At 39.7% G+C, this 25,602-nt stretch overlaps 1 long non-coding RNA gene across 1 annotated transcript in view; it reads right to left on the bottom strand.

Moving 5' to 3' along the window:
• LOC123798053 (uncharacterized) overlaps nucleotides 1–25,602 on the bottom strand; it is a 70,174-nt gene that overhangs the window by 23,791 nt on the left and 20,781 nt on the right. Inside the window, exons 2-3 of the long non-coding RNA XR_006781164.2 lie at nucleotides 14,162–14,329; nucleotides 8,314–8,382 (exon numbers count right to left, since the gene is read on the bottom strand). This is a non-coding gene — a long non-coding RNA (uncharacterized LOC123798053). The remainder of the gene's footprint in view (nucleotides 1–8,313; nucleotides 8,383–14,161; nucleotides 14,330–25,602) is intronic.

Raw genomic sequence — 25,602 nt, 5'->3', positions numbered from 1 at the left:
CCACATATAGAGATCGTAATTCATCAAAATATTTTAGATTAAAGAAGAGAAGGAGCAAAGGAAATGGAAGGCAATTCTGTTTATTTACAATGTGCTTCCTGATTTCCATACATAGCCTATGTGAACCTTACAAGAACTCTATGACAGTGCTATTATTATTTCCATTTTACAATCAGGAAATCATGGCTCACAGAAGTTAGGCAAATCATATGGGATTGACTATCTAGGAAGAGAGTGAAAAGGATTTGATTTCAGGGTTGCCTGACTCTAAAGCCGAAGTCTTTATGCCACACTACATGTGTGATGGTTAACTCTATGTGTCAACCTGACTGGCCAAGGACGTCCTAATAGCTGGTAAAACATTTCTCTGTGTATCTGTAAGGGTGTCTCCAGAAAAGATTAAGATTTGAAGCAATAGATTGAGTGAAAAAGATTGACCTGTGAGTGGGTATCATCCCATCCCTTGAGAGCCTCAATAGAACAAAAATGTGGAGGAAGAAGAGATTTGCTGTCTTACTTGAGCTGGATTTTAATTTTCTCCTGCCTTTGGACATTAACACTCTCGGTCCTCCGGCCTTTGGACTTAGACTGGGACTTCTACCATCAATTCTCCTGGCTCTCAGGCCTTCAGATTTGGACTAGAACTACACCACCCACCCGTTTTTCTGAGCCTTCAGCTTACCAATGGCAGACCGTGGGACTTCTCAGCCTCCAGATCACACGAGCACATCTCTCACGACAAATTTCTACCTATCCATCTACATTTATGTCCTATTGGTTCAGTTTCTCTGGAGAACCCTGATTAATAAAACACCCAAATAACATATGTTAATGCATATTAAAATGTGACATCAAAGAAAACTACCAAGAGAGCGTGTCTGCTCTACCGAAGTCCCCCATAATATTTAAGCCTCTTTGCTCTTTGTTTTTCCAAATTTTCCTGGCAACCAAGATTTTAAAATAAAACATTTTTTTCAAAGAACAGCAGTCTATTTCTAGGTTATATGGCACCTACTCAGTCAATTTAATAAACATTTATTTAGCACCAACTAAATGCAAGTCACTGCATATAGCCTTAATGGAGATATAAAATGAGAAAGGCATGGTCCTTGCCCTTCAGGAGCTCATAATCTAAAAATATACATTAACAACTCTGAATGGAGGCAGATGGTGATAACTGCTATAATAGAAGCACTTACAACGTGCCAAGGAAGCATAAAACAGGGAGAGATTAATTCCAACCATGGACTAATAAAACACCTTGGTAAATGTATCTTTCACTATACACCAAGAAAGTCTTTTATGACCCAAGCCAAAGGATGCATTTCTTTGTGAAATACCAGAGCTTATTCAAGAAACTAATAGACAAGGCTTTTGTTAGCAAGAATAGAATTTAACAACAATAGAGACAGCCCTACCTATATGTGTTTCCCATAGCAATCAGAGGAAACCCAGGGGCCTATTTATTTAAAGGGCTTTTAGTCTGTTTGGAAGAGACTGTACGTGGTTCTGCCTACAAATCCATGTCCATTCACAGCATTTCTTTTCAGTTCACTTGTGTGCTTAAAGTGAGACTCTGAACAGTCAATCTTGACGTAGGAAATGTAGACTTCGGAGGATACAGCTCAGGCCTAACCAATGAAGGATGAAGGAAACAAATTTTTTCTTTTTTAGTAAGAAGCAACTACAGCAACTTATCTAGTTGAAACTTTGATTCAAAGGACTTAAATGGCTGTGACTGAGGCCAACAATGCTAAATGACTTCCTCAAGGTGCCAAGTAGATTTATTAGGTGCTGGCAACACTGTATCAGATGAAAGTCATTAGACTAGAATTAAAAGTGAAAGCACAGACAATTCATACAATTCCATCATTAAAGGATCAATGTGTAAAATTTGCCCTGTTGTTTGCAGATTGATAGTATGCTGTATCGACCAAGGAAAATTTAGATAATTCATACTAACAGTATTTTAGAATAAAGAAATTCTAACTTAATGTAAAAATACACATCTGGCTTATTTTACTTAAGTTCCTTTGTAAAAATTAGCAGTTTTCCTAAGGATGATATATCCATGGGGAAAAAATGTGAACTAATAAAAGGTCAACATGTTGTTATTTTTAAAAGCTGTCTCCCTGGCAGGATATTCAGATCCTATAGGAGAGAACAGGTAGGATTTGCCAAAAGCCCACGGGCCAATGAAAAGTTCTGCTTTTGCAAAATCTTGAATTCACTTTAGACAGAACAAAAAACTGATGAGGAAGTGCCCATGACCTTATTACCTCCCTGTTTCTTTGAGCCCTTTCTTTTTCAGCTATTCCACATCTCCAACATTCTCCATCTTTCATTCTCCAATATCAAGTTCCCCTCTAGCTTCAGAGACGAAAAGCTTCTCTTTGTCTCTGGGAAAAAAATCCATTGCTACCAATATATTCTTCTATTATAAAAGACAAATATTTTGTCCTTTTCTTTGATTAGAACCAGTGGTTTATAATACATCTCTTTGCTTTTTCACCAATGCTTGCTTCTTAATGTGTTTAATCTGACCTTTGTCCCAGTCATTGCCGTTATGCTAGAACATTCTCAGTATTTACCGATTATACCCTCCAAATCTGATAACCCGGTCTTTGTCCTTAGAAAGGTGATCTCAAGTCTTTTCAACTCCTGACATCTCCTTCCTATGAAGAGGGTTCAGTTAACATGACTCTGGGCTTTGATTTGAAACTGCGGAGGTGAAGTGACTTATCTGACTCATAAATTTGGGAGGGAAAACTAGGCCTCTTGAGCTCATCTCCAGCTGCTTCTTCCAGGTGCTGAATCTGCCTGCAGAGCTTGTATTCATTCTTATCCATTCAGTCTTATACATTCAGGTACCCACATCAGCTGATCCACGTATAGAATTGACTGTGATCAGATCAGTAAATTGGCTTACTTTTAGGATCTTGTTAGGATGTCCATTTGGACCCCATTTGGCTCTGCAGTAGTAATGCTGTTATTTTTCTTTCTTTGTTCTTTGTTTTATTCATTACTTATTTCAATACCTAGATTTAGAAGAAAACCCCAATCATAGTTCACCTATGAAACTCTCTCCTCCATGGCTTCTGGTACATACTTCTGTTTTTTCCTCCCACCTCTCTGGTTTCTTCTTTGTTGTTCTTTTATTAGGTTTTAATAATTCCTTTTTTTCTTTTCCAAAAATTTCACTTTGAACGTACTGTTTCTCTCTTCATCTTTTCTCTCTCCCTTGGCACACATCTCACACATATATACACACATGCATACATAGTACATACATACATCTATGCTCATACACACACATAAACACACACATATATATTCTCACTGCACACATAGAGGAAGCTCAGTATGTTTTTCTTGCATTGAATAAATCTTCAGACTGCTCTTCACTAACACTCATGTTTCGTGATTAAAAATTATCATTAAGCCAGGCATTCCACATCAAAAAGTGGAGTGGTCCTAGGCATCCATAATTTAATTCACTGTATCCAAGCATTTGCTAATAACTGACTTTGTACAATTATTCACTTTCAGAGCTTTGTTTATGTATTCTCAATTAAATCATTATCAAGAAATTTCCAAGTGTTTATGGAAAATCTATGTGCCAGCCACAATAGATGAACAAAAGAGTGATGTATGAAACAGACATGGATTCTATTATCAGGGAGCTTATATTTTAGAAGAGAAGACAAATACTAAACATCCATAATTACCAAATGTGGCAAGTGGTTGGGGAGGGGGAGGTGCTACTATAAAAAGCAGCAAAAGAACTAGTTCACATCGGTAGGTAAGGAAATGGCTTGCTGGGGGAGGGACGTTTGATATGAAAACTGAAGAATGGGTTGGATTAGATATGATAAGAAGAAATTACAGTTCTTAGAATGAGACCATAGACATTTGTTTTATTTTGCTTCATAAGTGATATACACGTAGCATGTATTCAATTTCAAGTTAGCGAAGTTACAAAATACAAAGAAGCCTTATATACAAGCTTTTTACAGAATTATAGGATAGATGGTATTCATTAAAAGTGTAAGGTTGCATATATATGTACACATAGATACACACACACACATACGTGTTTCTTACAGGAATCCCATGAGCTTAACGAGCGGTTAGAACCAGATCAGTCAAAGGCTCTTGGTATCCAGCTTTAAAAAATCTGAATCTTTGCCAACAGAGAAGTTTTAAAATGGACTTGCAACAAGAGGTGTAACAGACACGGCTTTGATCACCTTATAGCAACTCCTTTGAAAATGGATTTCTAGTAAGAAATTGACTCCAAATGCATTGATTCCCAATTCTATTCCCCTCGAAGTGAAAATTAGGAAGATGACAAGGACAACTGCAATCTCACGAGGCAGAGCATGAGCACTGTACTCAAATAAGCCTAAAATTCTACCTCAGGTCTGATTTCTCTTTACTCATAAAGCTGAACTCTAAAGAAATGTTTATAGTGTTCTGAATGCAACCTCTAGACAACATGCTTAGTGTGTCCCGGAACAGCACATCCTACCTTCGTCTCCACATCACCTAGCAGGTGTACAGCCGGGAAGTCACGAGGGGATGCCTCACAGTTGCTGCGGGTAGCATTTGATGTCTTAAAGCAGCAGCTTAATTATTCATATCATTATCATTGCTTCCCTGCAAGACTTTTTTTTTTAAGTTTAAATTATGAAGGCTTCTGACAAATGACAAAATTATTATATTAACACTAGTGCAAAAAGCCTGAATGACATTTGTCGAAGTTTAAATGGAGATTCAGAGAATGTATGTAAAATAGTCAACGAGATAAACATCAAACCTCAATTTTTTTTCAAACTTCATTTTTAAGTCGATATGTATTTTGTGAGTTTGGCTTTCCTTAGAAAGGCACATGTACAATTGTTCACAGACATGAGACAAGCAGTAGCTGCATTTTTAAATATTTGTTGAATTGCTACTTCTAAATTTTTTTAATGTTTTTTTATTATTTTATGTTAGTCACCATACAGGACATCCCTGGTTTTTGATGTAAGGCTCGATGATTCATTAGTTGTGTATAACACCCAGTGCACCATGCAATACATGCCCTCCTTACTACCCATCACCGGCCTATTCCATTCCCCCATCCCCCTCCCCTCTGAAGCCCTCAGTTTGTTTCTCAGAGTCCATAGTCTCTCATGCTTCATTCCCCCTTCTAAATTTTTTAACCAAGTAGTGATTTTTGTTGCCATTTAGGCAATTTCCAATGTTACGTGCATGGGAACCGTCTTAGACTTTGGAAAAGAGCAGCCAGGTTTCCATCTAGATGTCACACCCCTCAGTAGCTCAGACTGGACTTTTGTCCTAAAGGGACTGGTGCTCAGAAAGTATGGCTCATTTCCCATAACACTAGTTAAGGTTTCAAACACGCAGTTAAGAATGAAAAATGAATAAACAAATTGGACTTGCCAGGGCCTGCATCACCAGTCAGAGAAGCAGAGAGGGAGAACAAAGAGAAAAAACGAATGTGGCCTTGTCCCATTTCAGGGCAATGCACATGGTTTAGGAAAAATCCCTTTGCCTCCGTTTACCCACCATGAAGACTCATGTTGCAGTTCGGGTAGTGAGAGGAGACATTCGTAAGTGTGAGCAACCTGACAGTAAAGGACTGCCACAAAGCATCCCTCAGCTCACTCCGTCCTTCTCTAAGCCAAGACTGCATAGTGACTGTTGACAACGTCACATGCTAAACTCATTTTGTGCTTTGGTAGGCATGATTTGTTCTCCTGATAGAGCTAGGAATTCACTAGAGACACACGCGAGACTGGCACACTCATTCCATTTGTGTGTTAAAACAGCTCGGAATGCCAGAGGTTGTGAGATGGGGGTGGCACAAAGAAGTAGTTGTAGAATCACTCAGCCTCCTTTCTCGGCTGAATCATGGGGCATGGCCAAGGCAGGTATCCTTCCCAGCTCTTACTACAGAGAAGTCCTCAACAAACACCACCAAACGTGAAAAGAAGAGAAGAGGAGAAGAAGAGGAGAGGAGAGGAGAAGAAGAGGAGAGGAGAGGAGAGGAGAGGAGAGGAGAGGAGAGGAGAGGAGAGGAGAGAAGAGAAGAGAAGAGAAGAGAAGAGAAGAAGAAGCGAGTGAAGGGGAGGGAGAAATGGAAGGAAGGAAGGAAGGAAGGAGGGAAGGAAGGAAGGAGGAAGGAAGGAAAGAAGGAAGAAACCTATTAAAGTTCTTTCAAATTTAGCTTCAAAATGCTTTTGGGAATTTCAGGCTGTTATTTTAAGCAGTACCATCCCACTGCTCAGATGAATATAGATTTTGATTCCTCCATGTCTATCTAACACCTCTTCATAGAATACCCTCCCGCGCTCCACCCCCAAGCATCCCCACATCCTCCCCCTAAAGAGCAATTAAACCCCATTACCCTTCAGCAGGGCCACTCAGGCACAACGGACACTGACAGCCTGTGAAATTGTCATCCGATAATCACCATCAGGGTGGCCCAGCTTCTGTCGAGCAGCCAGCAGAATTCAGCCCGGAGCCCAGAAAGCTGCTCTAGCACCCTCAGGAATCCTACCCACTCTCAGAGAACCCTGACTCTGGGGTTTTCCCTAATGATCTGGAAGAAAGTCTTCTGGGACATCCCTTAGGGGAAGGAAGCCGCCTGCCTTGTCATTTCTCGACCATATTACCCGCCACCAGAATGGGAGTCCTTAATGTGGATGACTCCCAGGACCCTGGAGGGAATCCGAGTGTTACCGTCATTTACATATCATTAAAGAAAACCCTGCGGCAAACCACTAGACGCTATCGAATCACCAGGAATGAGTCATGAATGTCCTGTGGCAAATCCCAGTCTTGTCAGTTTTTCTTTTCTCTGGGTACCACTTGGTCTGAGAGCCCAGTTTAGGGACCCCCCCACAGTACAGTACGTTTTGTTCAGTGTTCCTTCTTTACCACCGACTTTGTATGGTGCAAGGACAGTTTTCATAAGCCACGTCAGCCTATTAACCTTTAGAATATTGGCATTTTCCAGTCTTGCAGGTAAATGAATCTTGTAAGAAGTGGAGATAGTCCCCAGTGTGCAGCTCAGAGAGTAGCATTTGAAGGCTTCCAGCCTGGCTCAGGAAGGGCAGCTGCCTCTAGCTTCCCTCAGCATACTCTTTCAACAGGCAACCAACAGGAAAAACCAACAGGAAAAAAAAGGTTTCACCTTTTTCCCTCATCTCAGAGAAGCACAGAGAAGCAGATCAATGGCCCGTAATTAACAAATATTCATTGAAGACGATGCATCTAAGTTTCCCGTAGAAGAAGGAGAAGGGGAGCTATGAAGGAATTCTTCCCACAGAATTAAGAAGGGAAAGGGGGGAAAAAATAAAAGCAAAAACATGCTTGTTCACATATTTATATGTAAAGAAGTCTGTGGCCTTTATATCAGCAATAAATTAATTTTATGAACTCACGGCTTATAAACATTTAGAGAAAAAAAAAATGTAAGGTAAACATTATCCAGCTTGTAGGCTAAAGAGCTGAAATGGACCCTAGAGATTATCTTGATTAACCTTTTCCATTTACCAGTAAGGGAAACAAGAGCTCCAGGAGGGAGGGGGCTCAGAGAGTGGGCACATGGCAGGAGACACAGAGTAACCATTTCTCTGGCTGACCAATAAGGGGATTGGTGCAAAATTAACCAGAAAGTTAGTATCAAAGAATTAGAATGTAACTCGATTCCCAAGTCTGTTTGCTTTCTTCTCCTATTTTTAGATATAAGTTACTTGGCTTATTTATTCAGACAAAAAGTCAGAGAACCACTATAGTTGTAAAATCCTTATTCATAGACCATAAAAAGACAATTAAAGAGAGAAAGGGAAGTAATAAATAGGTGCTAGAAAATCTGACTAATGCAAAATACAGGGAAGATGGGCCAGAAGAACTGACCCATTTGGGTGAAAACTATTTTTACATACTTTAGGTATAGAAATACAGCTAATAAAATTGTCTCATACAGCTACTTCCAGATCAACTTTAATGAAAGCAAGCATTACATGTCGATGTGCCTTCTAGAAAGTTTTGTGATGGGGATGCTATTTTGAAAAATTTCCAGGTGCATCTTACCTCTTTTTTTTTTTTTTTAAGATTTTATTTATTTATTTGACACAGAGACAGCCAGTGAGAGAGAGACAAGCAGGGGGAGTGGGAGAGGAAGAAGCAGGCTCCCAGCAGAGGAGCCTGATGTGGGGCTCGATCCCAGAACGCTGGGATCTCGCCCTGAGCCGAAGGCAGACGCTTAACAACTGAGCCACCCAGGTGCCCCCATCTTACCTCTTTTTAATACAGATTTTCTCTTCTGCTTAGCTTTGTATCACTAGGGGTAGGCCGGGAGACTAGCGCCTGAAAGAGGAAGAAGAAAGCGCTAGTATGGTCATCCCCCTCAAAGGATAAAAACTAGGCGGGGGGGGGGGGGGACTTACTTTGGGGAGAGCGGCTGTCTATGTTTTAGAGGAAAGGGTGGTAGAGCCAGGGAGGAAAAGAATGGCCAGGTGAAGGGGTGAGAACTGTTCTCACTTTCTTCAGTTCAGAGTATAGAGAGCGGAGGTGGTAGCAGATGAAATGCTAAGGGGTAGATACAGCACACGTGGGGTTGGGAGAATCCAAATACAGAGACTGGGATGGGACCCCACCGCTCTGCACACCAACCAGGGAAAACCACACCTTAGGAAAGCCTTGGCTTTGGCGCAGGACTGAATCCAACATGGTGTGACACTGTCCATAATGTAGCCGTGGCTGAGCAGGTGTGGAGGGCAGTCCCTGAGCCACGCGCGCGGTGGCTGAACATGCACAGAAGCACGAAGGATGCGTGTGTGTGTGTGTGTGTGTGTGTGTGTGTGTGTGTGTGTGTTTGGGGGACCAGCATGCATTGGGCTCCTAGGTAGTGAGAGAATTAATAGACTAGAGTAGACCCTGAGTAAAGACAGGGTAGGCATCCACACAGACCCCTGAAACTCTGCCTCTTCATATGCAAATGCCTCTATTCAGATGTTTCTCTGGATCTCCCTTTACTTGCTGAACAGAATCCTGGCTCTGCCTTAAGGACACTGCCTCTAAGTGGTTTTCCCTTCCACGTTCTCCACATGACTGTCTTTGAGGTGGGGGAGGTGTTCTTGTTCCTCCAAGCCCCTTAAAAACCCGTTCCATCTGACACGCCACCCGCGTCCACCCCCTTCTTACAGTAATTCACAGGCTCCGGTAAGTGCGGGGATGAGAATCACTCCTTTTTATTTCGGGAAACTTAAGATGCTGGTTCACTGACACTCTCGAAAATGTACTTGGGTCATAACTGGTATTTCCGTTTCCACTTTGTTACATAAGAAAGCTTCCAACGTGCTTACTTTTAATTCCTTGACTTGTTGCTCTATTTACTCACCACTGACCTGTTCCACATCTTCCACTTGCTCCTGCAAATACTAGAAGTATGTTGACTTTTTTACTCCCACTGTCTTGTCAGCTTGTCGAGTATCTACGTCACCTCCAAGTAGCCCGCATGTTTCACGGGGTGCTTCCTGGAAAGTTCTGGTTCAATGAGCCAAACCGCACATCCCCAACCACAGTGAGTGGTTCAGAAATGGGAACATGATCTATATGGCTCACTAAATCTACAGAGACATTGTGGAGAAAGCATCTTTCTTGATCCTGAAGAAGCTCTGACTCTTTTTCTGGACAATGTGGTATAAAGATTGACCATCTGGAACTGCGATGGCCAGTTCTGCTGCGATGCCATACACTTCTAGAGCATATCATATTTGAAATTAGCTAAGCAAATAAATCTGATTCTCTACCGATGCACAAAGCTGAGAAATGGTCTGAGCAAAGCAGAGGCCAGAATTAGTAAAATAAATAAATGACCGAAGCTTTGATTGGCTGAGATATACCAGTAATTTTCAGAAGAGGCCCCTTTGTTTCTCACACTGTGGATTGGTAAATTTAGTGAGAAACAGACAAATGACAATTTTTTTGTAGTGGTACTCCTTTTAAAAAGCTTATGATTGGGGCACCTGCGTGGCTCAATTGGTTAAGCATCTGACTTTTTTTTTTTTTTAAAGATTTTATTTATTTATTTGACAGAGAGAGAGACAGCCAGCGAGAGAGGGAACACAAGCAGGGGGAGTGGGAGAGGAAGAAGCAGGCTCATAGCGGAGGAGCCTAATGTGGGGCTCGATCCCATAACGCGGGGATCACGCCCTGAGCCGAAGGCAGACACTTAACCGCTGTGCCACCCAGGCGCCCCAAGCATCTGACTTTTTATTTCAGCTCAGGTAATGATCTCAGGGTCGTGAGATGGAGCCCAGTGTCAGGCTTGGCACTCTCTCTCTCTCTCTCCTTCTCCCTCTACCCCTCCTCCCACCCCACTCCTGCTATCTCTCTTTCTCTTAAAAAACAAACAAACAAATAAATAAATAAATGAAAGCTCATGATCACCTGAAAACTCACTGTGTTGACTACTCGAGGGTCGGTCTTATTATAGCAGCTGGCTCGAGCTTTACTAGTAACTCTTGTTAGCCCTGGTAAGGAGTCTCGATTCTATTCTTCATGCAACGGGGGAAAGCTATAGGAAGGTTTAAAAACAAAAAACAAACAGGTTCTGACTAAAAATTGGGGCCCTAATATATAGACAAATAAATTCTAAAAAGGCTGTATTCTCATAAAATGATCATCACGTTTACTTTATGATTTCTATGTACTATGGGTGCCCCTACCTTTGTTTTCATTTTCCCTAAAAATCACTTAAGGCAATAATTGATTCAGAAACACAACAAAGGCAACTTTCAAGTATTCTTTATTTTTATAGCATCACTCAAATAATTGTATTGTTCTGGCTTTTTATTCAAAATAGGTCTTCATGGGGTGCCTGGGTGGCTCAGTCGGTTAAGTGTCTTCTGCCTTCAGCTCAGGTCATGATCCCAGGGTCCTGGGATCACCCCGCATTGGGCTCCCTGCTCAGGGAGCCTGCTTCGCCCTCTCCCTCTGCAGCTCCCCCTGCTAGTGTTCCCTCTCTTTCTCTCTCTGTCAAATAAATAAATAAAATCTTTAATAAAAATAGGTCCTCATTCTTTCTATTGTTCCTCTTTGGGCCAGCTTAATGGACATGCCACCTGGGTGGTCACATAGGCCACAGGCTGGGCAGGGTCCCATGCTTAGTTTAAGGCTCTTTTGTCGCTAATTTCAAATTCTTAGTAACACCTGAATGAGAAAACCCCTATTTTTCTTTGTCCTGGGCCCCACAAATCATGTAGCCAATCCCACTCCTACTTAGTCACTGTGAGCATGTTTGCACGTTACACTCACATACACACTTTTACTCCATTGCACCCCTACCTCAATAAAAGGAAAAATAGCTAAGGTTCCACAGGTTTATTCCTATTATGCACTAGATACTGTACTTGGCACTTTGTAGACCTTGTCTTGTTTCATTTTTATAACAACCCTGTAGGGGAAGACTTTTATTATTCCTATTTACAGGTAAGACAAGGAGAGATTAAATCATTTTTTTACCCAAATTTGCCCAACTTTTAAGAGACCAGAGTAGGACTTGAATTAAAATATTCCAACTTTTAACTGCTATGTTATACTTTAGACTTTTTTTTTTTTAAGTAGACTTCAAATTCTGTGTTAAAAAAAAGTCGGGGGGAGAGGAAAGAATACATTCGACCTCACTGTGCTTTCTGGTAGAAAACAGCATCACTGTCTTGGAGAGGAGCCATCTAAGGGAGTCCGTACGGGTATTAAAAGCCACTGATAATAATGACCTTTCTTGAGTAAAACATACAGATATGTGGCTTCAGAAAGAGAAACAAATTTATTTTAAATTATACTCTACTAATATTCTACAAGGCAGCTACGGAAACTAAAATACATGCACAATATTCCCCTTAATCTCCTTAAATATCAAATTTTGACTCATCCAGTTGTTTAACATTCATAACCTAATGTTATAGGAATTGCAGATGAATTATTAATCAGAATCTGAAAAAAATTTATAATTACATATTTATAAAAGTAATCCCTATCTTTGGTTCTACACTTACTGAGAAGAAAAGACAGCTGACTCTCAGCTCAGAGGAGCCAGCTGCCAGCTCTTTTCATTGCAGCAAGAAACAATTACAGATGTGATGCCTTTTAAATACGCTTAAAATGCAAATTTAAAAAAATTTCAGTATTTCTAAAAAAATAAACTGAGAAGTATTAATAAACTCTGGTGTTACTAATACCAACTGGTTAGTAAGAAACAAAGACCATTCATCCATAAAAAAAAAAAAGCAGGGTTAATTTCTGTGGATGTCTTAGGTTGACTTCACTTAAGAGTACATTTTCCTGGGGCGCCTGGGTGGCGCAGTCATTAAGCATCTGCCTTTGGCTCAGGGCGTGATCCCGGTGTTCTGGGATTGAGCCCCACATCAGGATCCTCCACTATGAGCCTGCTTCTTCCTCCCCCACTCCCTCTGCTTGTGTTCCCTCTCTCACTGGCTGTCTGTCTGTCAAATGAATAAATAAAATCTTTAAAAAAAAAAAGAGTACATTTTCCTTCCCATTTTAGACACTGAGACAAGACAAACCACTCCCCAACTAGAGACAGACGCTCTTTCACCCGTGCTTTATCACCTTTTACTACAGGGTGGATGCTCCTTTCAAATCACCACTTCATCTGCTCCTTACTTTAGAAGATGAACCACACTTATTCTGGTAATAACTCATCTCAATTTCCACTTTAATAATATAAAGATCCCAGTGAGTTTCATTTTCCTACGCTATCACATAGCAACAAAAAAGTTTCATTGCATTTGTCTTCAAACTATTCATGTTTCTTATAATCAAATTTGTCCTCTTTGGGGATTATTTCTTTTAAATTTTGATTACATTTTCCCCATTCACAATAAATTATATCAAAATGATTTTCAGTTTCCCTAATATACACCCGTGACATTAATCTCCCCTTGTTTGAATCACCTGACAAATGAGTCCCAGTCTCCCAAAATACTTTCAGAAGCACCTTTTTTTTTAAGAGGGAGAGAGTGGTGGGAGGGGCAGGAGGAGACGGAAAGAGGGAGGATCTTAAGTAGGCTCCACACCCAGCACGGAGCCCAACATAGGGTTCGATCTCACAATCCTGAGATCATGACCTGAACTGAAATCAAGAGTTGGATGCACCCAGGCGCCCCTCAGAAGCACCTTTCTTAAGAAGACTTCCCTACTCCCATCCTTTCCCAGCAAACGCTGTGGGGACCAGATGGCTTTCATAAGTTCCCTTTTATTATAGCTCTGGCTACACCATATTGTGTAATATTTGCATGTTTTCCCATGTCTTTGATCTCTGTTCCATAGAGAAGGAAAAATAATTTTCCCTCTACCCTTCTCAGCTCTTGGCTAAGACCCCTGAAATAAAACCCATATTAACAAAAGAAAAGCAGAAGTTTATTAACATGTGTACCTCATGTATACATGGGAGATGCCCGAGGAAAATGAGTGACCTAATGAGGTGATTTTAGAATTCAGGTTTACATGCCATACAAGGAAAAGGGAAAGAGGCCTTAATAGGGAAACGTTAAGTCTCTTCAGGGTACATGAGTTTTAGGAAAAATTGAACGGGCCTTTCGAAGAATAGATGGGAGGTGAGAGCGTTGGTGACAGAGTGTGTCTGGATGTGCTGTCGACTTCTCTTTTCCTTTCCTGTGACAAAAGTCAATCTTCCCTATTTGCTGAAACTCCTGGAGAGGAGACAGTTGAGTTCTTTTTGGAGGATGTGTCTTTAGGCAGATAAGGGGAGTTCGGAGAAAGCTTCTCCCTGCATTTGCTGTGTTTCAAGTGCCTACAGCTCAAAATCATCTGTATGCCGAAGTGGCATATTTGGGAATGGCAGCTCCTGAATTCCTGTAGTCATATTCTGCTGTCCTTCAGTTCCTATCACAACCCAACACATGGTAATAAATGTTGTTTTAAAGTGTTGAAGAAAATATACATTTCAGCGAATCTGGAGGAGTTATTGTTAGCATCATTGTGTGAGGGACTTTTTATCATCCTACAATGGGTTGAATCACTGCACAGTGTTAGTACACGCTGCGTTTGATAAACAAACAAACAAACAAAAAACTCCTAATGATGATCAGAAGATTCCTACCATGAGCGACATTTCCAGCCTTTGTTCCGTTGCATAGGCCACTGGTGTCTGTCAGCTGGGGCCGCAGCTACTGTGGCTCCCGGGCAAAGTGTGTACTCGGTATTTGAGAAAACGTCTTTTTAACAGCTTGTCTTCTGAGTCCGTGCTTCATTTTACAAAGGAGAGATGCTAGAAAAAAATGCCACAAAGTTAGTTCCCAAATAAGTTGGGTTTGTTACATGGTGTTTGATTCCTGTCGTTTGACTCTTAGGTCTTACGTTGGAATAATTTGAGGTAATTTATAAACTGTTACAGCACCAACCATCTTACAAAAACACAACCTGATGATTCCTTTAGGAAAGACTCATTTCTGACGCCTGGAACTTAACCCTCCATCCCTGCAAAATTAGCATGATGAACCTTTGTTTTCAAAGTATTCCCCGTATAACAGCATGCAGGTTGTCCTCGTGCTCTAAACTTTACCTGGGCCACCTAGAAATGTTGAGAATTTATGGATTCACTGCCAGAGTTCTCAAACGGTGTTTTTTGGGAATAAATAATTTTATTAACCTGTAATTTTCAGAGCTTCAAATGTGCATGTGTAATAATATACAGTTCAAATATATAGTAAATTCCAAGTAAAGTAATACTACTTGATAAAAATATGAAATCTTCATTATTTGCTCACAAGTTCACGACAAGTAAATGACATCCAAGCTTGTGTGCATTATGTCATGCTGCATCTCCTATAAGAAAACCTGTCTACTTCCTTTGAGAATTCTTGGCTTACAGTTTTCTTCTTACTTACTAAGTTTTATAAAAAAGTGAAATTTCTGTTGGGCTATTATTATATTATGCAAAAAATGCCTAAACATATTTGCACAGGTTTGGAGTATACGGGGAAAATACAGGCTACAAAGCATTCTCGAAACTCTCTCTTTGAGACATGCAGGAGGAAGTGCCTTAAAAAGAGAAAGTCAGCACCGTGCAGAAAAGGTGAAACCGGGACACAATCAGAAAAGCTACACCGTATATATTGAAATGCGAGAAAAAGAAAGAAGTGGCTCCAGCTATAAGCCTCAAAACTAAAGTTTCAAGGACAGATGTTTTCAATTGCAGGTGCTTACTTTCTCTCTAAGCTACTTCTCCTATGGGCAACAGTAAATTCTGAAATGAATACCAACAAGAGTTGATTTATTTAATGGCAGGTAATGCTTACCTGCAATGCCAAGAGGACAGCTAGTGTGGTAAAAATTTGGAGAAATACATAAACGCACAAACTAAATATTCAGATGAAACGTACTACTACGTGGGAAAATAGATTCAAATGAGCTGAATATTCAAAAAAAAAAAAAAAACCACCCACCACTTTTCATTAGTAAAAGAACTATTTCTCTTTCATAGTCATTTAAAATTTGGAACATCGTGTAATTATTGTTAAGTATTCTGACTGGTGAAATGTGTTGACAAATCAGTACATTCACTTTATTTAAGTGACCTAATAATCTGTCATTTGTATTTTACAAAACGGAAAGAGAATTTAACATCTCACCAGTTTAACCATGGATCCAGATTCTTTTATGGGCCAGTAATTTTGATAATATTTGCTCATAGAAAACAAATATGAAGCTTGTCCTTGCTGGATCTGTAAACTCATCTGTATGAATAATCACCAGCAGATTACAACTGTGATGTAGCCTCACGAATCCGTGGGCTGTAAAACTGAACAGAGAAATTAAATACATCACAGTAGCTCAATTCAAACTAAGCAAATCACTCTTCTCACTGCACCTTACATTACATTACACAAGGTCATTTGACTCACCCTGAGGTTGCCCGAATTACCCAAGTAGTAACTACTAAATTCCTTGCCTTCTTTTAGCAAAATTAGCTGCAGCAGTGGCCACTCTTGAGACATCCATTTGACTTTGACTTAACACAGTCCCTTAACAAAACTGCAAAATGACCCAATCTGGCAAACCCACCAGGGGAGGAAAGACAGCCTATTGACAGCTCTTGCTGGAGGAGTGGTTTATGTTTCATAGCTCTTAACAACACACAGCTGTAACTTCCAATAGTCTTGCCAGACCTCATGTTCCAAGTTTCTGGTTATAAAAACAGAATCATTATAACCCAAAGAATCCCTATGAATACAATCCATTTCTGGGTGCCTGGTATTTTGGACCCTAAAAAAAAAAAGATGAATGTGTTTTCTATACATCTGCTATGGTTCAAAGTTAGAGCTCTGATCCCTTTGGGGTTTCTCCCATCACTCACTACATGCTGTACTTAAGGAAAAGGATTAGCCAAGAGTAATTTTTATAGCATAAGGTCTGTTTCTGAAAGCTTGCTCATCTTTTGCCCCTTACACTGTTCCAACACAAAACAATTCCTAACAACAAAGCTGGAGCCTCTCTTCTATTGAAGAACCCATCACCCAGAAATCAGAATATATTGCAGCTCTTCCTTATTTAAGTCTCTTGAGAATTTTGTTAAACACGAAATTTTTAGTTACTTTTACTTTCTAGCTCATTCACTTTCTGTTGGAGCTTTCTAAAAAATTTTTAAAATTTTTTAAGAGAGAGAGTGTGTGCGTTTAAAGGGGGGAGGGGCAGAGGGAGAGAGAGAAAGAATCTCAAGCAGGTTCCACACTCAGTGCAGAGCCGGACATGGGGCTTGATCTCAGGACCCTGAGATCATGATCTGGGCAGATATCAAGAGTTGGATGCTTAACCGACTGAGCTATCCAGGTGCCCCTCAGTTTGAGCTTTTAGTGATTACTGATCAGATCCAAAAAATGATAAGACTGACCCAAAACCTATTTTCTTTTCCAAGGTCACTCTCAAACTCTACATTTGGTCTTAAGATTCCTAATCACTTATTCAAATAGATTGGCTTCTCCACAAGGTTTATTCACTGTTGTGAACAGAGGGCCATATCAAACAATCTTATTCGTCAGTTTATAGCAGCTACTGTCACCAAATTTCATGAAGTTCCTGCTTCAGCCCAAGGAGTTGCTACCACAACTAAACAAAGCAATGTTAAATTGATCAGTGTGCATGCGAAAAGTGGGTTTGGCTTGCCGTTAACAGGCATAGACAAGCCCAAGGCCCCCAAAAGTAAAAAATATCACTTAAAAAATAAAAATTCAACAAAACCATAATTATAATCAATTTAATTAAAAAATCACATTAAACCCTTTTTTCATTCATTTATGCATTCATTCAAAAATTCATTCATTCAACAAATGTTTCCTGAGTACCTACTTTGTATCATTTTATAGGTTCTAAAGACAAAGCAAAAAAAAAGTCACAACCTTTGCCAATTAAGAATTTATATCTTAGCAGGAAAAAAACCCAGAATAAACTGACTAAATAAAACATGAAATATATCAGCTGGTATTCAGTGATGTAGCAAAAATAAAGCAGAGACGTGGAGTCCAGCATGCAGGGTCAAGGAGGAAAAGGGGCAAAAGGGATGAGGAAGGTAATGAGCGAAGGACCCACTGAAAAGGGGGCAGCGAGCACATATTGAACAGAGATGAAGGAACAAGACACACGAACCTCCAGGGAGCATTCTGGGAAGAGAGGGCAAGTGTGTGTCTGGAGCCAAGGGAGCCAGAGCAAGATTAGACGGAGATGAGGGCCAGGCACCTAAGATGAGGGCAGGTAGGGAGGAGCAGCAGGAGCTCGCACAGTCCCAGGGCCTGGTCAGCTACGGTAGGCACTCCCCGGGAGCTGCAGTGCCGTTGAGAGGTTTTGAGCAAAGAACAACGTGGTCTGCCTTAGGTGTCATGATGGCTTCCGCTGGGATGAGAAAAGATTTGGAAGGACAAGAGCAGAAGGGAGGAGCCTTCTTACTGTCCAGGACTGGTGGGCAGAACATTTCATCCATCCTTCTCTAATGAGAACTCTCAGCATCTGTTTCCTCATGGGGCAAAAACGAGTGTACCTGTCATGTCTTCCAAAGGGAAACTCCTCCACAAATATCACGGCAACTTCCTGTGTGTTAAGAGTCATTCTATCAGTGCAACCGAGGCTCCCTCTGGGCCTAAATGCTTTGAGAGAGCTTCTTAATTGCGTTTAATTAAAGAGCATGTAAACAATCTTAATTTGAGATGTCTATGTGAGGATGGATTTTAATTATTTAATATTAAATTTAAAAACCCTCCCTTATAAGTGGAATTTTTTCTCATATGAAAGATGGATGTAGCTACATTCTCTGAATTAGACATATGGTGAGGTAGTTTTATAACCAAGAAAAATAGAAGCAATTTAAATCTGACACATGCTTAGAATTCTATAATATTGGTATTAAATGTTGTATTCCTTAAAATTCAGAATTGGAGAAGAAAAAATTTTAAACATCTCTGTGTTTCAGGAAGTTTTCTTTAATCTACAAATCACCATAGGATTCCATTAAATAGAAAGCTCCCATAGTGAATTATTAATATATTGATGTCAACGTGTTTATAGAAATGTAATTATACTTTAAAGATTGAGATTTCTAACCTGGGTTATTGGGGCTCATTACTAAGTTTCCTGAAGTCTGTAAAATCCCTGAAGTCATATGCAAAATTCTGTGTTTAATTATATATGTGTGTGTATGTGTGTGTGTGTGTGTGTGTGTGTGTGTGTATGTGTATAATATGGATTTTTCTGGAGTGATCATAGATTTCACCAGAGTTTCAAGGAGGATTTTTACCCAACAAATTTATGGTATAGTCGGTAGGAAGAAAAGATTGTAGCAACAAGAAAAATAAGAGTTTAAGCAGATATTTTAGTATTTAATCTGAGAGACTTTTTTAGAGTCTTCTAAGTGCAGAGTACTTATAATTCTCACAAAAAGGACCTAACTCTTCTAAAACTTATGTTCTTCTCTAGAAGATAAAAAAAAACTTACATAAAACAATTCAGGGAAGAGGCAGGGAAGTGAACTGAGCAATGATCAGAAACCCAATCATACTAAGTAAAAGGGAACGCTATACAAGGAATTAGGAGAATTGCACAGGCCCCAGGGGCCAAAAGTACACCCAGCTGGCACAGGAACTTGAGAGGTCTTTTCTTGTTCTCTTCCTCTTTTACTCTCTGCAATATATCTGATATATTCTTTTGTCTGCCAGCTATCTCTAACAGGCTGATAATTTTTGTTCCTCCAAACATTGGGTTATGGTTGGCTTTGGATCACCATGATATTGATGCTGAATTCTCGATTCTCCAGCTCCTAAGCCTCCAAGCTTAATAAACCAGATTCAGCTTCTGTTTCTTTTAAGAATGTGTCAGTTCTTTGAAAAAGAGAATCTGATATTCTCAGCTTGGATTCTGAATCTGTCCTTGCTCCAAGAGGTAGCATTATCTGGTATAATCCTGGCCACATGGGCCACTATGTCTTTTCTCCAGAGAACCCGGACTAATATAGATTTTGTTACTGAAAGCGGTTCTAGAGAAACATAATCTTAAGGGTGAGTTTTCTAAATTGGTTCTGGGGTTTCTGGAATTGCTATTCTGATTAGATTTGAAGAGACGAATGACTCTATGTCCAGTAGTAAAGATAGCAGTGATAGTTCATAGTGTGATGTGGCAACGGAGATACAGAAAATATCACCAATGGATATTCCTAATGAAATACTTAGAAGAGACAGTTTCTAAGTGACCATGTATTTGATAACTTAGAACATTTTTGCCAAACTAATGAGTATTATGAGATTGGTTGATTGCTCCTAATTGTGCTGGATGAATTGGAGAGAGAAAAGGATGAGCTCAGGGATTCAAATTCCCTGCTAGAGCACTGTATAAATGATCTGCAAATGTCTAGGTCTACCCTGAAAGGAACTCTTATCTCCTATAGCTGCAGGATTGAGGTTGCTGCAAACTAAACCCAGAATCTCATTCTGTGAAAGGCCGAATTGCAACACAAATTGAATTCCTGGTCTCAGAGGACATCCGTTGTTAAAATGAGGGCATGGACTGGGAAGGAATGGGATCCTAAAAATTAGCATGGGGACATATGGGAAGATCCTGATGAAGGTGAAAACATTGAACCCCTAAATTCTATTGAGGTTTCTCTGCCAGTGGAAGCAGCCATTCAACCTCCATTTGAGGCAAATAACCCTGATTTGCCTGAGGAAAATGAAATGGCCTCCCCTAAGGAACTGTCTTGCAAGATACTCCAAGTTCACCTCAGGACCCATGCCCACCACTCCTCTTTGCTTCTCAATCTAAGCTAAACTCAAGTCCCAGCAGGCCCAACTAGGTTATATATAAATCATGACCCATGAGGAGGTGAGCTACACTCTAAAAGAACTATGTAATGCTTCCAACATGGATAAAACAGAAATCTGGGAATATGTGTGAGAATGGATATTAATGGTGTGAGATGGTAGTGCAACATAGAGTGGTATCAGGCCAAATTTATTGATATGGACCTACTAACTGGAGGTTTGAATTTAACATTGCAGTTTGGTGGATGAGAAGTAATTCTAACAGTTTGGTTGGTTGGTTGGCTGAAACATGGACCCAAAGGTGGCCTACAATAAGCAAAATGACATGTGAAAATGGCCATGGAATACTAGAGAGGAAGGGATCTGAAGGTTTAGGGAGATTTAAATGTTAGAGTACGTTTATCATTGAAGACTTAATCCTAACAAATAGAAGCTAATAAAAACATAGCCTTGAAGGCTACTAATAAACCTAATTTGGTAGACAGTTGGAGGCAGGAGGAAAGAGAGGGATGTCATATGGTAACCACAAAGGATTTTAAGGTTAACGTTCTATGATGCAGTGTGGAAGATTGAGGCTCAGTTTACCTTACCTTTTGCTCTTACTACACATAATAAAGGAAAATAGAAAAAGAAAAGCACAATTTTAGAAAAGATCAACTTCTTGTGATATAGTTTTCCTCCCAACCTACTGTTCTCACCTTTGATCTACACAGTAAGCTTTGAAGAATAGAAAAGAAAGTGTTCTCACTTGAAAGTTTAAGATCATAAATCTTTCCTTGCTCTGATTATAAATTCGTTGGGAAAAACCCATCATAGACTCTTGACTCTCTCTCCATCTCTGTGAAACTAAGATGTAGCAGTACTGTATTCTCCCGAAAGATGACATCATTCAAGTTTGTTATAACAACAATAGGGGCGCCTGGGTGGCTCAGTCGTTAAGCGTCTGCCTTCGACTCAGGGCGTGATCCCGGCGTTCTGGGCTCGAGCCCCACATCAGGCTCCTCCGCTATGAGCCTGCTTCTTCCTCTCTTACTCTCCCTGTTTGTGTTCCCTCTCTCTCTGGCTGTCTCTATCTCTGTCAAATAAATAAATAAAATCTTTAAAAAAATAATAATAAAAAATAATAATAATAATTGGGCCATGTTAAGTTACTGGCAAGATCTTTATCTCTACCAAGCAAAGATCAAATAGATATGTAATTGATATTCTCCTGACTACAGAAGTAATTATATATTGGCAAACATATAATTGCCAGTTTATAAGATACAGAGGTAAACCACAGTGTACCAGAATATGTAGACAATGTATAACTAAATCCAAGAGAAACAAAAAGGAATTAATGTGATTGTTTTCTACTCATTCTAAAATTTTATTATTTATCTAGTATTTGCTAGTTATATACCACTAAATATTTATGTAACAAAATGAATAAGCTTTGTCATGCAGTAAAGAGTAATTTTCAGAGCAGTAAAGAGAGTTAGATGCATGCTTTGGGGGGTTTCATTCTTCATTGTTTTCTAGTATTTTCTAGGTATGAACACACATGGCCGCGACTCCTGGGGTCTTGCTAAAACATCCAAAAAATTTCTTAAAATTATACCTGATCTGTCTGGAACATATTTTATGCTATCACTATTACTGTATATATTCAATAAAAATTAAGAGAGCTTTAAGTGTGGCAACTTGGGCATCTGAGAAGAGGTTAAATATGTTTTCACTTAAGCTCAAATGCCTGCAATGACTCGGCAGCAAAGTGAGCAAGTGTAAGGAAATACAGGAGGCACAGACTGTTCATATGGAGAACGTGGCCACGTGAAGTGGGACAAAAAATCTCTCATTCCAGTTGAAATATGCCGCTCAGGAACTGAGGCCAAGCATTGCCAGACACCTTGAATTGCCAAAAAAGCCAGAAATCCAAATTTCATATTATTTTAAAGTATCAATAATGTACTTTTTAACATTCAAAGCTGTGAGCGGTGGCTAGATGGGTAGGTGCTGGGAACCTGGATATGCCCCAGCTTCAGCCCTCTGGCCACTGGCTATCAACTCCCTGGTCAAACAATACTTAAAATTAATTTCCTATCATACAGCTTCCTTAACTAATGGGAACAGAGTGCTACACATCTCAGACACTCAAAAATAAAACTGTGAGCTACGATTCAGTTTATGAAAGCTAATACAGAAAATAAATCCAATTCCTGCTGTAAAATTATGCAAACTAATTGAACAATATTACCTTACATGTGCAATACGATTGGGGTGGGCTTATTTCAATTAGGCAAACACATAGTGCTCTGACAGGCAGAACAATTTCTAAGAAAAATATCAAGAAAAATCCTATATAAGCAATTTGGTTATGATCACAAAGTGTTTCAAATCAACATCATCAATCTGTTTTAAATAAGCAATAAACAACTAATTAAAACTAGAACAATAACAGATTCAACAGTTAAAACTCTTGCTGCCAAACCAGCTATTTTTTATCTAGAAATAAATCTTCAGTTGACATATACATAAGTTATAGCTTCTAGGCTTCTGTGCACCTGCCTCCCTTTTAGAAAGGAAAAGAAAACATCGTTTCATTTTTTTTTCACAAGTACAACAATTACAGGATGCAATTCAGTCAAAAGTCCTGTAGACTTGCTAGCTTGGAAGTACTCAGAGGCTTGCCTAGTGAAGTCGGTGTTATTGTTCATTCCTGTACCCTGTCTGTCGTGGTCCCTGGTATTCATTGGCTCACTCCGAAAATGAAAAGTTTATTCTCACAGGGAGGCTGGCATGACTGTTAACTGTATTTAAAGCAAAGTTTAAATATGCACAGGAATGAACATTTTCCCCGAGTGCAACATTTCCCAAGGCTTCTGAAAATGCCTTCCTGCTTCTAAGGTTCCAGATGAGCCCCTAACACCTAACCTTTTTATTTTCTTTACTGATGGAACTGGTATTTATCTATTTATTTAGTTTTTTTATTGAAGTAGAATTGATACACAATGTGACATTAGTTTCAGGTGTACAATATGGTGATTTAACACCTAACATTCTTACATAGACCTGTGCCTCTATCTTTTGGCCCATGCCTCAAATACAGCATTATTATAGCACTTATTTCAAGTCTTGGCTTGTTTCTGAATAATTTCTGTATGTGTTTTTCTTTACTGATTAATACCAGCTACATGGAAAGCAGTAATTTGGTCTTATTTATTTTTTATTGTTTGTCCACGGAAGACTAACATAGGGCCTTAAATGGAGTAGTAGATACTCAGTGGATATTTACAAATTATTGAAATACAAGGACTTGGAGATTTAGACACATGAAAGTCAACCATCCTTTCCCTGGTACTTTTGTTTTTGATTGGTACCAACAACTGGTGGCAGGTACCAACCAATAATTTTATAAGATATATATCACGTTGTTTTGATATACAAAGAGTTTTTGAGTTTCCCACTTGCCAGCAGAAGATATCTCTTTAGAATATGAGGATGAGACACATACATATATTTACCCTCTAAATGGAGTATAGAAAGTGGTAAGACAAGAGCAATTACCACATTCTATGAAAATCTCTGTTTCTCTCTCTGCTGGAATACAAATCCCTCAGGATACTGATCATGTCAGTCTCTTCACACTTGTAAAACTAAACACAACACAGGATTTAACACTTAAGATATGCTCAGTAACTATTAACTACCTGTTAATACAATAATCAACGATAACTCAATTTGAATAAAAATGGCGTCAGCACTGTCACGATCATACCCAATACAACATATAGTAAAGGAACTTCTAGGTAACCAAGAATATGGTAGCTGCCTCAACCCAAGCCTCTCCACACATCCTCCAAAAACAATACAGATCAGCAAAAGAACAAATGAAACCATACACATTCTATGTTTTCAGCAAAAGTGGAAGACAGTGGGGCACCTGGGTGACTCACTCAGTTAAGCGTCTGCCTATGGCTTAGGTCATGATCCCAGGATCCTGGGATCAAGCCTTGCATCGGTCTCCCTGCTCAGTGGAGAGCCTGCTTCTCCGCCTCCCTCTGCAGCTCCCCCTGCTTGTGCATGCTCCCTCTCTCTCTCTCTCTCTGTAAAATAAATACATAGAATCTTAAAAAAAAAAAAAAAAAAAAAAAAGCAAAGACAGAGAACATAACAAACATCAGATTAACTAAAAGTAGAAAAATAAATACCAGAACTATTTCTTGAATCCCTGTCACAATCTTCTGTAGAGAGTTAGTGAGATTTGGAAAGATAGTCCAAAAGAGAGAAGAGGGGATGCAGATAAAACACACTCCCACAGAGGGGCGCCTGGGTGGCTCAGTCCTTAAGCGTCTGCCTTCAGCTCAGGGCCTGATCCCAGGGTCCTGGGATCGAGCCCCACATCGGGCTCCTCCGCTGGGAGCCTGCTTCTTCCTCTTCCACCCCCCCTGCTTGTGTTCCCTCTCTCGCTGGCTGTCTCTCTCTCTGTCAAATAAATAAATAAAATCTTTAAAAAAAAATACTCCCACAGAGAATTAAAAAAAAAAATGCCAAAAAGAAACAAAACAAAATTTAAAAAGAGTCATACTACATCAGAGCAATGACTTAAAAATTTACATAGCAATGTCAGCAAAAATGGCAGAGTAGGTAACTCCAAGGGCCCATCCCTCCACAGAATTATTGAAAAATGAAGCATAACTATAATAAACAACTTGGCAAGAATTCTGAAAAAAAAGTCAAATGTTTTCAAAACCTACTGAACCCTTAATCAAGAAAATACAACTTAAAAAAGGTGAGAAAACTTTGCAACATTTTTACTTGCTCTTGTCCCACCTGCCTTCACAGCTCAGTGGTGGTCTTGAGACACAGTCCACACTCACGGTGAGAGACCTTGGTCCTGGGTTTGAGAGGGAATAGATCAGATCTTATTCTCAGAGAGTTGTGTTTGTCTGTTCTAACCTACCTGAGTCGCTGAAGAAGGCATTTGCTTTTGTTTTGCCTAACTCAGAATGTGCTCAGGAAAGAAAAGGGGCAATGCAGAGGGCTTCCAAGTAAACAGTGCAGGCAAATGAGCAAGTGAGGCCAAAAACAGACATGTGGAAAGTATGGGGGAAGAAACTGGGGAGAAAGTTCTAGAGAGAGAGTCCCTTTGGGAAATGAGAGCATTCAAAAGCACATGCATGTATACTGGAGAATTTTAAAAGCTCTGTTCATGAGCAGGGCAAAAATGCATGCTCAGGAAAGACTTGAGAAGACCCTAAGA

Source organism: Ursus americanus, chromosome 1, assembly GCF_024610735.1.
Source record: "Ursus americanus isolate L20-20 chromosome 1, mUrsAme1.1.p, whole genome shotgun sequence".
NCBI lineage: Eukaryota > Metazoa > Chordata > Mammalia > Carnivora > Ursidae > Ursus > Ursus americanus.
The sequence above is the reverse complement of the archived record's forward strand: the minus strand, read 5'-3'. Positions and strand labels throughout refer to the sequence as shown.